Genomic DNA, 17,076 nt, shown 5'->3' on the forward strand with positions numbered 1-17,076 from the left:
AAAGTCATTTTATGGATTAGTGAAAAGGATATAAATAATTTTGAACAAGACACTTTTTCTTCAAATGTAAATAAAACCTTTTCTTTCCACAAAATCTGAGCTAAATCATCCTGTTAGTTCTGTAAAACAATGCCATTGTAAGCCTTTCCTAAAAAAAAAAAAAAAAAAAAAAAAAAAAAAAAAAAAAAACACAAACGAGGGAAAAAATGGTTAGAAGACAAAATATAAATGTTTTGCAGTGGCCCAGCCAGATTCCTGACTTAATCCAAACAAGAATTTCTGGAAGGAGCTAAAGATCAAGGTGAGGGCAAGAAGACCCTACAACCTGAAAGAGTGAATTTCTATGAATGGGAAAATATACCAATGGAGACATGCAAAAGTCTGATCAGCAATTATTAGAAGCCTTGGATTGCAGTTATAGCCAATAAAGGTGTTCTATTAATTATTGAGAAGGATATTAACCATTTTAGACATGTCACTTTTTGTTCAAATATAAATGAAAGCTAAGAAACTTTTTTTTTCACATCAAAACAAAATCATTGTTTTAGTTCTGCCAAACAATGCCATTGTAGGCCAACCCTAAAAGCACACAGCAAAAGTGGTCAAGAAAGGGTTAGCTGACAGAAACATTAACATTTTGCTATGGCCCAGCCAGAGTCCTGATTTAATTGCAAATGAGAATTTCTGGAAGGAGCTACAGATCAGGGCGATGACAAACAGATCCTCTAACCTGAAATAGTGGATCATGAATAAAATTAGCAGTGGACACATTCAAAAAACTGTACAGCAATTATATTAAGCATTTAATTTATGCAATAACAATAAAGCCTTTTTTTATTGATTACTGAGAATAATTTTGGACATGCTGCTTATTTTTCAAATGTAAATAAAATAGATTTTTTTTATTTATTTATGTATTAATTTTTAAAGGATGATTTTGTCAAATCATTCTTTTTCTTCTGCTAAGCAATGCCAATGTAGGCCAACACTAAATGTACGGTACCTGTTCATTTTGGAGACTGGATTATTAACTCTGTATTATTTCTGCTTCACTGGAAGTCCAACGCGCTGAGATTTGGGCTGCATCTCCGGACAGGATTATATTTTTATAAATTCAATCTGATCTCAGGACACTGGTTAGCAGTTTAACATTTTGCACATGGAAAAGATTTAGGCGTTAGTTTTTTAGTCAGTCTCTTGTGGCTGTATTCAAATAACTTTCAATCTTAACTCATCAGATTTTCAACCAGTGCCTTAAATGGATCAGCAGACTGTATCTAGTTGTGTGGCTTTCGTTACAAAATTATGAGTTATTACCGCACACTTTTTAGTCGAACAGCAAAAAACGTTGACAGGAAATGACAAATAACGCAAATCGACTACAACTGGGTAGTCAATTTTGTAATGTTCAAATTTGATATGCAGACGTTTCAATGCAATTGCACATTAAATGGCTCAGAGGGAGAGCAATATTGCTTGTAAAGTAGACTGATGCCCTATAAACAAACACAATTACTTCCAGGCCTGCGCACACAAATCTCGGGATTCCCAAAGCAATAATTTCCTCCGTAATGTTTTTGTAAGAGACATATGAACGTGAGCTCTTGTTTTTACCTGATTTTTATGCGTTTGCTAAAATAAGAGGTTTCTTAGGGTGCTCAAATCTTTTTAGGCTTGTTTTAAACTCTTAAAGTGGACTTTTTGATTACATCAGATATTTGTAAAGATCTATTAAATGTTTAAAAATAGTTGCTGGCTCTGTCATTTTAATTATTATTATTTTTTTTTCAGAAAAAGAGAATCTTTGAAGAATGTCACATCTTTTTTTTCTACAACAGGAATACATTCAGGATTGATTGCAACAAGCTCCAAATAGAACCATATCACATCATAAAGAATAATTAAATAGTCCATATTACTGTAACTTCATTTGATAGGAGCTAAAATGTAAATAAATATATTTTTATATATTTTGTATCTTGCTTAGTTGCTTGATCTCATTTTCCCTTCACAGTGCATGAGCATAAATGGCATACATGTAATGGCGTTTGGTATAAATGATGTCAAACATGGTACCACGCACCATTAGGAACATGAATGCAAATTATATTTCAAAGTAATATTATCAGTTAATACTATTAAATGCCATCAGAAGATTCTAAATTTAGCACACTGGGTTGAATAGACTTGATAAGACAAGCTATGTTTGCTTTATGTGTTGCTAAATTTGGAGGCTAACTCATATGAATCTCATTCATACGTTTTTGTACAATTGTCTTAAGCCCTATAGTGACATTTAAGTTTACAGATTATGTTCACTTTAGATACAATTTACTACTCTACGTACGACTTTATATGAAATTCACACTATGTAAAATAGTAACATTTCAATTTTATACTACTGTTTGGTGTATTTTGTTTTTGACAGACAAAAACTAAATATTTTACGTTTTGAATAAATTGGTGACTAATTCAGCAGATTTGCTTTTGTTCTAGGATGATGTTTTTTTAATCCACTTTGTATGAAGGCATACATAATCAGCACTTTGTAAAATGGTAACCAGTTACCAACCAAGCCTCATTCTGAAAACATATCCCTATATACATTTCTGGTGAGCACCAAATACATCCCAGGAGGTAAAAATTTTTTCTAGTTATTGTTTTCAAGAATCCCCAGAGGCTGCTGTTTATGCTTTACTGATGTTAAATTTCTCTCGCTAGTGCCATTCGCGCCTGCTGTTCTAGCGTAAATCAACCAGAGGTCGCTAAGTGTCGACTGACTGACTGACTGACTGACTGGCTGAATGACTGACTGACTGACTGACTGATCGACTGACCCTCCCTCCTCCTTCCCTAAATCCAACCGATAGTGTTTTCAAAGGCACCGATTGGCCAGCACCCACCCCCTCCCCTAAACCCAACTGACAGTGTTTTAAAAGCAATCCAGAAAAAGAAAAACCCCAAGATTTTTACCACATTTTCAGATTTTACCACATTCTCACACTGTTATTTACTTATTTTATTATTTGGCTTTTGTTTTTGTCTTACCTGTTTTTTGTAACTCTTTACTACATGTCACCAGTCCGCAGACATACGCAGGAAGCCACTGGACAAACTGGTAACAGCCGGAAAGCCATCCATACGGAGGTAAGCAATTAGCTGGTAAGCATGAAAAGGAACAGCATCATACTGCCCCGTAGCATTCATTTTGAGGACAAAAGGCAACCATACGTACTTCTGGCTACATAATTTGCAATCTCCAGAAGTGTATACAGGGGTACACTTTCAGATTAAGCTTATGTTGTGAACATTAGCCACTTTAGGGAACACTTTTCTACCTTTTAGGTTCACTTTTGTGCACTGAAAAAAATTTTTTGTAAAATTGTTGCAAACTATTTATATAGCTTATATGGGTTTTTGGTTTAAACAAACTAATTAAATTTAGTATGTTTAACTTAATTTGTTTGTTTAAATTTTGCCTAAATAATTAAAAATAAAAATGTAAATGCAATAAATGTTTAAAATTTTGGAAAAACAGAAAAGCCCACAAGGATTTGTAAGAGTCATGGAAATTACATTTACATTTAATTACTTAGCAGACGTTTTTGTCCTAAGTGACTTAAGCTGCAGTCACACTAGAGCAGGGGTGGCCAACCCTGTTCCTGGAGAGCCACCTTCCTGCAGATTTCAGTTGCTACCCATATCAAACACACCTGCCTGTAATTATCACGTGGTGTTCAGGTCCTAATTAATTGGTTCAGGTGTGTTTGATATGGGTAGCAACTGAAATCTGCAGGAAGGTGGCTCTCCAGGAACAGGTTTGGCCACCCCTGCACTAGAGCTTGTGCTTGTGAAGTTCTGCTGTATGGCGCTGCGAAAAGATGTTCGGTTAAACAATATGATTAGACGTTAATAAAAGTGAGTGATTGCTCCATATTTAAAATTTCTTATTTTAAATGATCCTCTATTGGTCTAACACAATACCACTTATGTGATTTTGCAGGTAAGAAGTCAAAAGCTTGAACCTTCAAATGCAGTGAAATGCGAAACGTGTCGCACCTGCTTGTCGCATTCGCATGCCTATGATTGGAAGTCTTTGAAGCGAAAAGTGCAGTGTGATCGCGGCTTTACAATAGAAGTAGTTTTACCTACAATTACTAGTTTAACAAACTATTAACATTATCTAAAATTAGCTTGACAAATATCTGTATATTGGAATGGAGGTTAGATGTTTTTACATTTCTTTTCTTGGCCAAAAACATGGTCTCAGGTTATTAGTGCTGTGTAATTTTACGTATATATAAAAATAAGCTGAAACTAAAGGGATTGTTGTGTGTTTTGTGATATGCTATAATAAATTTAAACATGCTTTGTTTTTCTTATGATTTACCATGTATGCGTTGACATTACATAAAACATTAGGTCAAAAAAATTAGTTCAAAGTCTGAGAAAAGTCATGAAATTTTTGTAATAAAAATGTGCATGAACCCTGTTAAGAGGTATAAGGTCTAAATATGACCCAACACTGACTAATTCACACAACCAATGTTTGAATACCGTTTTATTGACTACATTTTGAGCTTGCTCTTGATGCTGGCTTAGAACACTGTTTAATAAAAAATACCCATAAGTCTTATTAAAAGTGAATGCATAGGTTTGAAAGTGCATGACACATACTTAAAGCCATAGCATGACATTCTGTCCTCCATCATGCCACCCAGAGAGTAGTGACAATAAAAAGTTGTCAGTCATTTGTAGGGCGGCCCTGATCATCAAGCTGACAGCACAGCTAAACACAGAGAAGAAGTGTGTTTGGCCTGGAAATACACACACTGGAGCCTCCGTCCTCCCCGGGGAGTCTTCTCATATAATCTTAGCATTAATTCTATTTGCCATACTGGAAATAAGTACGTGAAGGGTGTGTGGCAGAGATACCCGCTTCTTTCCTAATGAACACATACCTTGCCTTTCTCAGCGTGTCCTTGGACTGTCATCTCCAACCTTTTGAGTCTGTATCTGATTATCCAGGCAGCAATTAATCATAATTAAGCAAGTCTGAGTCTTGGAGCGGTGGAGGCGAGGTGGCAGAGGATCTGGCATACCTCCTGATCAGCCTCTCGTTTTGGCAAGCGGGCGCTCCGCTCGGCTCCATGATGCAGTCGCTGGTGGGGGGCAGAAAGGGACATATGTGTGGGGCGTTGGGTAAAGAGCGGAGGGGGGATTTGGACAGGCTGTGGCTCACTCTCGTCCTCCTCACCTCCCTCTCGGTCCCTCTGGACATCTCTGAAGCGTTGGCGATGAGTTTCCGAGTTTTGCTCGAATTCTCTTTGTCTTCCAAGAGGAAGCGTCCTAACAAATGACTCTTAGACCTGCAGGGCTTGTGTGGATTTGGACTGAATGTACAGTCTCTCCCCTCACCATTTTTATTTTCCAAGTATGTCGATGAACAGATTTTTGTCGAAATACCAAACAATCCTCTGGAAATCACTATTGCATGCTAGAAGCTAATTACTAATGTTCATACTTGGGGTTAGGGATTTGAGTGATGAGTAACCATCAACTATGGAGGTAAATGATGGCCAGAATTGTTGGTTTTTTAAAAAGAGCGGTGCCTTTAGATTTTTGGGTTTGTTTTCATTTGTAAAACGATGAACTGTTGATAAAATGCCATAGATTTGCACTGAGAGAGGCATTCAAGCCTAATAAAAAGTCAAAATAATATATATTTTAATGCAACATTGATGTGACGCACTGTATTTATAGTATTTTAATTGATAGGCATGTGCAAGTAATTTTTTCCCACCAAAGTAAAGTTGAAAACCAAACGACCCTTTAGAAATCATAATTGCATGGTGGAAGCTAATTACAGTACTAAAATTAATACTTGGGAGTAGGGATTTGAGTGATGGTAACAATCAAACTATGGAGATAAAAGATGGCCAAAATTGTTGGTTTGATAGAAAAAGTGCTGTGCCTTTAGATTTGTGTGTTTGTTTTAGTTTTGTAAAATGATGAAATGTTGATAAAATGCCCGAGATCTGCACTGAGAGAGGCATTTGAGCCAAATAAAAATCAAATATATAGTTTTTTATTGTAACAGTGATGTAAAGCACTGTATTTATTTATATTATTTTAATTGATAGGCATTTGTGAGTATTTTTTTACCCCCCAAGTATGTTGATGAACAGATTTTTGTCAAAATACTAAACAATTCGCTGGAAATCACTATTGCATGCTAGAAGCTCATAATGTTCATACTTGGGGTTAGGGATTTGAGTAATGAGTAACCATCAAACTATGGAGGTAAATGATGGCCAGAATTGTTGGTTTGTTAAAAAGAGTGGTGCCTTTAGATTTTTGGGTTTGTTTTCATTTGTAAAATGATGAACTGTTGATAAAATGCCATAGATTTGCACTGAGAGAGGCATTCAAGCCTAATAAAAAGTCAAAATAATATATATTTTATTGCAACAGTGATGTGACACACTGTATTTATAGTATTTTAATTGATAGGCATGTGCAAGTAATTTTTTCTCACCAAAGTAGTTGATCAACAGATTTGTGTTGAATACCAAACGATCCTTTAGAAATCATAATTGCATGGTGGAAGCTAACTACAGTACTAACATACTTGGAGTTGAAGATTTGAGTGATGGGTAACAATCAAACTATGGAGGTAAAAGATGGCCAAAATTGTTGGTTTGTTAGAAAAACTGCTGTGCCTTTAGATTTGTGTGTTTGTTTTAATTTTTAAAATGATGAAATGTTGATAAAATGCCGGAGAGAGGCGTTTGAGCCCAATATATAGTTTTATATAGTTTTTATTGTAACCATACCATAAAAAAACAATTCCTAAAAAGATTGGCCTTTAGATTTTAGTATTCGCTTTTATTTGTAAAATAATTCAATTCAATTCAGCTTTATTTGTATAGCGCTTTTACAATGTAGATTGTGTCAAAGCAGCTTCACATAAATGGTCATAGTAACTGGAACAGTGCAGTTCAGTTCTTAGTGTTTAAGTTCAGTTTAGTTCAGTTTAGCTCAGTTCGGTGTGATTTAAAATCATTACTGAGAGTTCAAACACTGAAGAGCCAATTCATCGAAGACTCGTATGTCCCTGGAGCGTCGCTGGAATCAGTCTCATGTTCTCCACTCCCCACGACCATCAGCGCAGCAGCAGCTCAGGATATGGCCTGGTCCCAGATATGGAAACCTTGGGATAATGAATAATGATTAATGAATAATAATGTTTTTATTTTTAAAATAATAAACAGTTGATAAAATGCCATAGATTTGCACTTTTTAAGTTAAAATGTATAGATTTGTATGCATCATTGCACATTGATGGATTTGCCCTTCAATGTTTAGACTTTCAGCAGTGAATAACTAAATAATCACACTGAACTGAACTTGAACACTGAAAACTGAACTGACTCTGAACTGGTTTCAATTTACTATGATCTTCTATGTTAAGCTGCTTTGACACAATCTACATTGTAAAAGTGCTATAGAAATAAAGATGAATTGATTGAATTGAATTGAAGGATTGTATATGAGCATGTAGTGTTTCTTTAGAAAATGACATCGCCATCTACTGACCTGGAATGCAAAATACTGCATTTCTGCCTGATTTCACGAGGAAACATATCTGTTTTACGTATTGTAAAATGTGTTTGAAATTGTTTTTTTTTTTAAACTAATTTCGAGAGGAACATGTGCTTATGATTAATAACAGCTGATCCACGTTAGCTAATGCACGATCCACCAATCAGACAATTCCTGAATCACTATAAATAATCAAAGGATCTTACCTTAGCCATCGTCTTCTTGAAGAATCCCCCATTCCACCCCTACTCCTCCCCTTTCCTTATCAGGGCAGCACGGAGGCCAATAGTTAGTATCATTGCCTCACAGCAAGAATTTCACTGACCCAGTCCTTACCTGGCCAGGTCGGCGTTTCACTGTGGAGTTTGCATGTTCTCACTATGTTTGCATGGGTTTTTTTCGGGCACTCCGGTTTCTTCCCACAGAACAAAACATGTAACATAAATAAATTGACAAACTAAATCGTCATTATAGGCAAGCAATTAATTCAGCATACAATCTCCATTGCTAATGCATAGCTCTCAAGACCTACAGTATCTGAGCTCAGACTCCCCTCTCGCCCTGCAACACTTTATAATCAATCATCGGCTAGGGCGAACTCTTAAATTCATTTGATTTTATTTGTATGAAAACGAAAACTTAAAGAGGTGTCCCCTTAAACCCAACTGTCATTGGGGGATGAGCAAATCATACTAAAATGTATGGATGTATTGGACAAATCCATGTAAATTAGCCATTAAATTAAAATGTTATGCACTTTTTTGTTTTTAGTCATTTTGTGGATCTAAGTGGACGGGGATTGGGTTTACAATCAGTTCATTTGTATTTAAAATGCTTCAAACGTAGCCTAACACTTCTTAAAACAATGTTTTCAGGAACTGACATTTAGATTAAATAAAATATAAATAGTAGTGAAATGCTATTGGTGTACAAAATAGGTACTTTAATTTCCAAAACTGAAAAGGAAATACAATAAAAGTAAAGCTATTTAAACGTATGAAATGGCAAAAGCATGTAACCAAAAATTAAATTGAAATATTATCCGAACATGGTAACAAATCATTCGCCCGGCATGTCTTGTGGCTTTGTTGTGATGGTTTGTATTTTGCTGGTCAAAAGGTTTGGTATCAGAGGCATGGACCCATGGATGTATTTTCCTTTTTTTTTCTCACTCCCTCTCTCTTTTTGCAGGCAGTTTATTATTAGAAAGAGCTTTCATTGCATCAGTAGGGTGTTGTGCTGCGTGTGATGGAGGCAGAACAGAGATTAATTCAGGGGTCAGCCGTATCTGAAGGCCTGCCGGGTAAAGGCTGAAGTCTTGCCAGGCCCTGACAGAGGTCAGTTTTGGTCGGCTCGCGCTCTCTCTTTCGCCCCTGCCTTCAGCAATGAGTCGTCACGCCTATCCAATTGCAATGTTTTCACAAAATTCCCATTCCTTCTCCTGACCAGGGTGTGAATTATGGGGGGTTTAGTGGGGGTCTGACCTCCCTAATTGAGGCTTGATCCTTCCTGAAGCAGACCAAACAAAGAATGTGAGGGCTTTTTGAAAGTACATATTTTCCAAAAGATAATTCGGTATTAGTTTCATGGAGTGGTTTGTTCATTTCGGAGCTTGACAAACCCTATTGTCTATGAAATGCCATTGATTGGCAGAGATTTTTTTGTAAATTGTACTTTTATCTGTCAAATAAATTAAATTAAATTATCAAGCTCATATAAAGCTTTAAGGAAAAAATATATAGACTTTAAATGCTACTTTTGTAAAGCGTCTGCTTCGCGTTGTTGTGTCAGTATCCTTATGAAATATAGCCATACTTTAGAACCCTTAGTTTAAGCAAATTTGATGAATGCGATAATGCATGTTAAATCTGAAGGGAGTCGCTCCGGCTGCGCTGTTCTGCGAGCATTGTCCGTATCCCTCAAAGTTGTTTAAATGATTATAGATGGTGTGACCAAAGTCCCTGTAAGAATTAGTCTTTGGTGTGACACAACGCATACCTGTGTGTGCCTTAATGTATCGCTTGATGCTTTTTACGTCCTTGTCGCAGCAAACAAAATTAGGCACTGAAATGCATTTGCTAATTCAGTGATCCTGCTTGTGAGAGACAGTTCTCACTCACAAAAGATAAGGGCCACATTGTCCCCTGATAATGTCAACAGACTGGACTGTTTGAGCAACTATATATATATATACAGTTGAAATCAGAATTATTAGCCTCCCTTTGATTTTTATTTTCTTTTTTAAATATTTCCCAAATGACTTTTAACAGAGCAATGACATTTTTACAGTATGTCTGATTATATTTTTTTTCTTCTGGAGAAAGTCTTATTTGTTTTATTTCGGCTAAAATAAAAGCAGTTATTAATTTTTTTAAAAACATTTTTGGGACAAAATTATTAGCCCCTTTAGGCATTTTTTTTTTTGATAATCTACAGACCAAACCATCATTATACAATAACTTGCCTAATTACCCTAACCTGTCTAGTTCACCTTATTAACCTAGTTAAGCCTTTTAATGTCACTTTAAGCTGTATAGAAGTGTCTTGAAAAATATCTGGTAAAATATTATTTACTGTCATCATAAAAAAGATCAAATAAATCAGTTATTAGAAATAAGTTTTTAAAACTATTATGCTTAGAAATGTGCTGAAACAATCTTCCCAGAACAGAACAGAAATTGGGGGAAAAAAAAACAGGGGCACTAATAATTCACGGGGGCTAATAATTCTGACTTCAACTGTTTATATATATATATATATATATATATATATATATATATATATATATATATATGTGTGTGTGTGTGTGTGTGTGTGTGTGTATATTATATATCTAAAAAAAAAAAATATATATATATATATATATATATATATATATATATATATATATATATATATATATATATATATTACATTTTTTGGACTGTGAAAAGAGATTAATGCAAATAGAACAGCTGTCATCATTATGTCATTCGCATTTGGGATATTTTCTTTGTTTGCAAACTCTGAATAATTCGCTTCACTTTAGAATGAAAACCTGCCTATTGCTGTGATTTAGTTAGTTTTTAAGTCAAGGCTGGTTGCCCTGTGTTTTCTCCAGCACTGCCACTCTTTACGGCCATCTCTCATTCAGTGTGTCTTTTCTGTCATGGCTGGGGATGATGGTGTTGGCCTACAGGGCTGCTTTCACCACATCACCGCTTCGGTTTGATTGTCCTCTGACTAACCTGACCGCAGGACGACTTTGTTCTTACAAAGAGGACACCAAATTAACACTGAGCTGTTTCACAGCCCGCGCCTCTGATCTTAATGAGGGATGACCTGGAGAAATATAACATAATTATCCTGATTATTACAATCTTTTTAGCCAGTGAATATAAAAGGCTCATTATTGTTCTTTTTGAATTGTTCATTACGATTATTTTCAAGCCTGCAGCCTTTTCGGGCCAAATGTGGAATGGAGAGACCGAAGAGGAAGAGGGAAAAAAACACTGCTCGATTGGTTAATATCCGGCGGTACAGTGGGTTTAGAGAACTCCAGTCTCCCTCGACCCGTATGAATATCCCCCGGCTTTCCTCAATTATTTCTTCATTTTTATTATATATATTTTGTCTTTGAGTGGGACACTGATCTGCTAGAGGTTCCTGTTAGGGACCTTTTTAACATATTCAAATATATTTGATTTGTTGAAAAGGGAAAATCTGGCTCATTTTAGTTGTTTGATGAACAGAGTTTTCATTAATTCAAAGACGTATCATTAACTTATTTTATAGCTGTTGGAGACTAAATACAAATAAAACAAGCATTTGACTTTTGACTTTGAATTGTGTTTGAGTTAAGGGTTGTTTTTGTTACGCATTTGAAGTTAATTCTTGTGCCAGGGGTTTTGCAGGTTTCACAAAGTCGAATTTAAATCTTTTTCAGACCACTATAAATAAAATTTCAGACTTATACAGTATTAAGTGTTATTTTTCTAAAAGATTTTTACTTGTCCCACCAAAAGAACTGACCGGGTCAGTTGTAACAGAGTGGTTTTGACAGTGGAGTTGAGGATCCATGTTTATTAAACAGATTAGTCAGGAGGCAACGGTCAAGACAGGGGCAAACAGAAGCATTCAGGAAATTCAAAATCGCAGTCAAGAAACTTGTAGGCGGCGATGAAAACGATGAAAACAATAAAACTAGGAAAAGGGTCAAAACAAGGCAAATGCTAGAAAATAAAATGCTTTGTAATGCTACAGGATAACAAGACTCAGCAATGTGTGTGTGTATGAGAGGTGAATATGTAGTCCAGATAATCAGTCCATGATGATTGTGTGTGTCAGTGTCCAGATGACTATCAGCTGTGGCAGGAGTGATTGGAGCAATGACTTCTGGCATATATAGTTCATATAGTGGCACACTGTAAAGAAATCCGTAATTTATTTCTGGCAGCTGGAGTGCAGGAAAAAAATTTTGTGAAATAACAGCCGTTAATTTACAGAAATATACCATTAAATAACGAATATTAAATTACAGAAATTTCCTTAAATTCAAATTTCCATTAAATTTCTGTAATTGAATATCTATTATTTTATGGTATATTCCTGTAATTTAACAGCCATTATTTTACTTTTTTTTTTTTTTTTTTCTGGCACCCCAGCTGCCAGAAATAAGCCATAAAATTACAGATTATTTTTTTACAGTGCAGAATTGTAGACTGGGTGACAATGCATGTTTTCCAGTCATCTGCAAAGCCTAGATCGCTGGTGATCAGTGTCATCAACTTATGGACTATAAAACATGGAGAGCAATTAAAGAAATGTTATTGCAAGGAAGAAAATTAAACCATATTGATAAATAAAGTCATAAATAGAGTTTTAAAAGTTTTATTGAGATGAATCGTTAGTGATTGGATGGGTGTTGGATTGGGTAGCCTTACATGAACTTAAAGGAAGGTAAAAATTAGTTTGAAACTGATTTAATACCTAAAAGACAACAATTCAGTGAATTTGAGACTTTTTAAGGCCTAACATGTAGTTTTTCAAATGTAAAACATTTTAAGACTTTTTAAGACCCCGTGGACACCCTGTTCTGCTCACTGAAACTGTATTTATTTGATACAAATACAGTAAAAAAAGAGAAAAAAGCAAAATATAATTCTATTTAAGACAACAAAGAACATTTTTTAAAATGTCATTTAAATGTCTGTGATATTTTGTAATATGGATATATTTACTTGTACATTTAGTCAGATAATGATATGTAAACAAAAAAATGTCAACAGATTTTTACCATAGCTTTTGTCATTTATAATAATTTATTATTTGCACAAGTTCTCTGCCCCTCGTGGATTGATATTGCTCATATACTGTATATATATATATATATATATATATATATATATATATATATATATATATATATATATATATATATATATACATGTAAATATATTTATTTTATTTTATTTTGTCAAGCATTTTACTAAGTATAGTATTACAATATTGACATATGCTGCAAAAAGGGTTACTTTAATAGGTATAATAACAAAAAGAGTGCTATATTTTTGTGTTGTTGTTTTTTTGTTCAATTTTCAAACAACTTCAATTGAAAAAGTATCATAAAGTACCTGCACATTAAACAACCTTTTTAAATGAGGTCATAAAGATCTCACACAATAGGGTGTGTCCAGTTATTAGTCTCATATACATTTTCTGCTAATATGAAAAACAGGCATTTAACATAAATTACATTTGTTGTCGTTTCTGATGCTTTATTATTCATCAAAACATGTCAGAATTTTTGACATCTCAGTATTGCATTGAACGACTTGTTCAGCAGTTGAACTGAAGAGTGGGAGCAGATTGTCCATTACTGAGCGTCTGCTTAATTTCAGGTATTGTGCTGTGAGTGATATGTGTAATTACAGCTGTCAGTCTGTGCTGATGTGCTGTCAATCGCACGACACTCCACATAAGCAAAGCGACAGCAAGCTTTCATTCACACTGCAGCCTAATGAATACAACACACACACACACACACACACACACACACACACACACACACACACACACACACACACACACACAAATGCTTTCTCTGCGATTTAAAACATGTTTTGTTAAAAAAAATGTATATATTATAATATTATTTTGTTACTTTCAAGTGGTCTTTTTTCATATTTAGTTGAGGTTGGGATTATTATTATTATTAATTTATTATTATCATCATTAGTTGTAGTAGTAGTAGTATTAATGTTATTGTTAGTATTGCTATTTATTATTATTATTATTATTATTATTATTATTATTATTATTATTATCATAATAATAATAATAATTATTATTATTATATTATTATTATTATTATTTATATTATTACTATTATTACTGGTAGCATTAGTATTGTTGTGAATATTATTATTAGTCTTATTGTTTTAATTGTTATTATTATTATTAATATTATTATTAGTCTTATTATTATTGTTATAATTATACTTTTATTATTGTTGTAATTATTATTATTACTGTTGTTGTTGTTGTTTATCATTATTAATATTGCTATTTGTTATTATTATTATTATTATTGTTGTTGTTATTGTTATTATTAGTAGTATCTTTGCTGTTTATCATTATTTTCATTGCTATTTATTATTGTTGCTGTTGTTTGATATTAATATTGCTATTTATTATTATTATTATTATTATTATTACTTAGAATGCTATTTATTATAATTTTTTATTATTATTGTTGTTTTCGTTGTTATTATTAACATTATTGCTGTTTATTATTATTGTTATTGTATTGTTATTATTATTATTAATCTTATTGTTATAATAATAATAATTATTATTATTGTTGTTGTTGTTGTTGTTGTTGTTGCAGTTGTTGTTGTTGTTGTTGTTGTTGTTGTTGTTTATCATTATTAATATTGCTATTTATTTATTTATTTATATTATTATTATTATTAATAATATTATTATTACTGTTATTTCTATTTATTATTATTGTTGTTGACGTTATTATTATTAACAGTATTGCTATTTATTATTATTATTGTTAATATTATTATTGTTATTGCAACATATTTTTATTATAACTATTATGTTTTTGAGGTGTTTATTTTATTTCAAATTAAAAATATTATTATTATCATTATTATTATTATTATTATTATTGTTGTTGTTGTTGTTGTTGTTGTTGTTGTTGCTGTTGTTGTTGTTGTTGTCGTAGATGTTGTTGCTGTTGTTGTTGTTGCTGTTGTTGTTGTTGTTTATCATTATTAATATTGCTATTTATTTATTTATATTATTATTATTATTAATATTATTATTACTATTATTTCTATTTATTATTATTGTTGTTGTTGTTGACGTTATTTTTATTAACAGTATTGCTGTTTATTATTATTATTGTTAATATTATTATTGTTATTGTTATTGCAACATATTTTTATTATGACTATTATGTTTTTGAGGTGTTTATTTTATTTCAATTTAAAAATATTATTATTATCATTATTATTATTATTATTGTTGTTTTTTAAGCTGTTTATTTTATTTAAAATAAAAACAACTGTTTTAGGGGAGTTCGTGTATCCATTCCTGCTTTTCTTTAGTTCATTCTTAGAGATTTCCTTTTTAATCTTTTAAATTCTGATGCCACCAGAAGGTCGGTCTATGAAATACAGAACAGGATGAATAAGTAAAGAAAAGTGTGTGTCTGCATGTGTGTGTGAGCACTGTGGGACGTCTGATGGTGTTGCGCCTGAGACAGAGTTTGTTTGGATTATTGTACGGTTGTCCTGAAAAACAAATGTGGTTTCCAGCAGCTCCTCTACATGCAAAGATCCACCACTATTGAAATCCGCACTCTCTGTTGTGCCCTGGTGCCAAAAGAAATCAAGTTTTGCCCACATGGCAGGCTATGAAAGACCACAGTGACATGTGTCGCCTGCATACCAGATCAAATGCACGCATTCAAAAGCATTTCTCCAGGTAGATTTATCGGCAGGGGGGAAATCGGCATGATGAGACGGACTCAATCACAATGACTTTGATGTTGCAGAGTCATGGGCCTCAATACAAGAACAATTACTCTTTTCTGCTTCCCTCGTCCTCTAATGGCTTTAGCATTCATGCTTTATAATGGCTTAAACAGCTCCAATAGTGTACAGGCTTGTTGTTTATTCACTATCTTTACTCTAAAACTCACAAGCAGATGCCTTTGTAGTTTCTTTGTTCTCTATGTTGATATCTAAGGATCTGAGAATATTTCTTGAAACTTATTGTTATGTTTTGTAATGTTTATATTATTTATTTTTAATAGGTGTAGACACACTCATTTCCTCTTCATTTGCACCAGACACCTAGAGTTATAAGAACACCATATACTTCTTGGAAAACTTTGCAATTTTCAGTGTGCTCCACACAGGTGAATGGACTGGTCAAACCACCTTTCCATATGACCAGAGGGAGAATAAAATGTGCATGACATTTGTGGAGTTTATAACACTTCCATAGGAAATGCAATTTATGGATGTGTGTTTTTTTTCTGTAAGGGTAGGCTATATAGAGTATTTTTTCCCCATTTTATATTTCCCATTTTTCCACAAGCTGTTTTTTGAACCTGGCTAAAATATGAATACATTTATTTGCTGGGTTAAGGTTTAATTATGAATTTAAAGGGGTCCTATTATGCTTTTTAACCTTTTGTGTGTGTGTGTGTGTGTGTGTGTGTGTGTGTGTGTGTGTGTGTGCGTGCGTGCGTGCGTGCGTGCGTGCGTGCGTGCGTGCGTGCGTGCGTGCGTGTGTGTGTGTGGGTGGGTGGGTGTGTGTGTGTGTGCGTGTGCGTGTGCGTGTGTGTGTGTGTTGTTACATACACTCTAAAAAAGGAACATAACCATTTTTTTTAAATGTCTGATGGTAAATCATACAAAATGTTTACTATTTTAGGTCTGTTAGGATTACCTAACTGATTTACATTTGCTTAATGCCAGAATAATGAGATAATTTTTTTTAAAGAATTTTTGTATTAATATCTATACAGTCAAAAGTTACATACATTTCCTTGGTATTTTTTTTTTTTTTTTTTTTTTGCCTTTGCTTTTAAACTGTATACTTTTGGTCAAATGTTTTGGGTATCCTTTCACAAGCTTCTCACAATAGTTTGAAGGAATTTTGGCCCATTCCTCCTGACAGAATTGGTGTAACTGAGTCAGATTTGTAAGCTTTCTTGCTCGCACAAGCTTTTTCAACTCTGCCCACAAATTTTCTATATGATTGAGATCAGGGCTTTGTGATGGCCACTCCAAAACATTCACTCTGTTGTCCTTAAATCACATCTGAACTCATTTGGCAGTATGCTTAGGGCCATGGTCTGTTTGGAAAACCCATTTGTGGCCAAGTTTTAATTTCCTGGCTGATGTCTTGAGATGTTGCTTTAGTGTTTCTATAATGTTCTTTCTCCATGATGCCATCTATGCTGTG

General features: G+C 33.7%; 1 protein-coding gene and 1 long non-coding RNA gene across 2 annotated transcripts in view; one reads left to right on the plus strand and one right to left on the minus strand.

Annotated features, from left to right (window-relative positions):
• The window catches only part of LOC141376869 (uncharacterized), a 601,238-nt gene that overhangs the window by 377,476 nt on the left and 206,686 nt on the right, over positions 1-17,076 (plus strand). The gene's annotated exons all lie outside the window — the stretch shown is intronic.
• LOC147841557 (uncharacterized) lies at positions 1,777-6,831 on the minus strand. The gene is made up of 3 exons (XR_015504697.1): positions 3,837-6,831; positions 2,621-3,635; positions 1,777-2,435 (listed from the first exon to the last, which is right to left on the minus strand). It is a non-coding gene; the product is annotated as an uncharacterized LOC147841557 (long non-coding RNA).

Source organism: Danio rerio, chromosome 12 (assembly GCF_052040795.2).
Source record: "Danio rerio strain M-AB ecotype USA chromosome 12, GRCz13ab, whole genome shotgun sequence".
Lineage (NCBI taxonomy): Eukaryota > Metazoa > Chordata > Actinopteri > Cypriniformes > Danionidae > Danio > Danio rerio.